Source organism: Grammomys surdaster, unplaced genomic scaffold (assembly GCF_004785775.1).
Source record: "Grammomys surdaster isolate TR1022 unplaced genomic scaffold, NIH_TR_1.0 581, whole genome shotgun sequence".
Classification (NCBI taxonomy): Eukaryota; Metazoa; Chordata; class Mammalia; order Rodentia; family Muridae; genus Grammomys; species Grammomys surdaster.
This window is the reverse complement of record NW_021605000.1, coordinates 170,330-171,775: the sequence shown is the minus strand read 5'-3', so window position 1 is coordinate 171,775 and position 1,446 is coordinate 170,330.

Here is a 1,446-nt window from a genome sequence, read left to right as displayed (position 1 = left end):
TGTTTGTGTGAGGGACGGCAGTGGAGAGAGAGAGAGAGAGAGAGAGACAGAGAGAGAGAGAGAGAGAGAGAGAGAGAGAGAGAGAGAGAGAGAGAACCACTACCATTCTCTGCTGGATTCTGGACACAGTTCCTGTGTTTTAATTGGAATGTGGCTATTTTACTTAAGAAGAAATGCTTTCTAATGATGAATAAAACAAAAAAGAAAACATCAAGTAAAAAAACAGACAAAAAGTTATTGGTTTGGAATATTTTGATACAAAAGATTCAAGAAGAAAGGGCAATGCTTTGATATGAGAAGTCATTTTAAATTGTAGCCTTGTCCTTAAAATAAAGAACTGCTACCAAATGAGAATAATAGAAAGAAAAGAACCCCAGAATGTTTAAGCACATTTACACAAGTCCCAGGTAAGTCACAGAGAAGATCTGCGAAAGATAAAACTTACAGACGCACACATATGATCACATATACTACAATTAAAGGTCATTATTTTTTCCTGTGATCAGATATTTATAGTTAGATATTTATTTCATCAGCCATTTTGCTCCAAACTCTGGCTTTTGGAGTTCCAGACAACAGAGATAAAACAAAATATAATTCAAAAGACCCTTGGGGTTGGTATAAACCCAGAACAAGACCAACTTGTAACCTTATCCCTGAAAAAACTATATTTCCTCAGGTAGATTACAACCTATCACCACAGAGAATCCTCAAGCTGAAGAAAGAGAAATCTAAACGGACAATGTTTGTCATGTCTGTGGAAAGCCAGGAAAGTAGGAATGAACTGCTAAAGGTAAGGTTATAAGGAACCTCAACAAAGAATCACCATAGGGAATGATGTCACACTTCTGAAGGGAAGATAGAACTACCTTTGAAGATTGATGCTCTAGCCAGTTGAGAAGAGAACCCTATCTTTGGGTAACTCTTGACATGAAATAACATGAAAGAAAAATGTTAATTTTCTTTACAATGTTGGAACTTCATTTTCTGCTCTGACTGATAGCCCGGAGCCGCTTACAAAACAAGCATGTATAGTAAGCAGTGTGTATGTCAACCTGCTAACGCATAAGATGCTATTGTGTCAACCTCAGACTCGGGAAGCGCCCACACATGACTCAAGCACAAGGCATGACACTGCCAGTCCTCACTGAAAAGATACTAATTCAGTCATGTACATCTTCCGGGGGTCGTTAATCCTTTCCAGGGATAGTGTCCCATCCTTAACCACCTCCCACTACATCCCTACTAAAAAGCTTCACTGTTCCTGAAAAGCCCAATACCAGGGGACTTACTCCAGCCTTGGGAGAACACACCGTAACACCAGGAGGAGCATCGTCTGTCTACTGCTCTCTTGGGATTCCTCCTCTGTGGTGTACATGTTGTTTTGTCTTGTTTTGTTTTGTCTTGTCTTGTCTTGTCTTGTCTTGTCTTGTCTTGTCTTGTCTT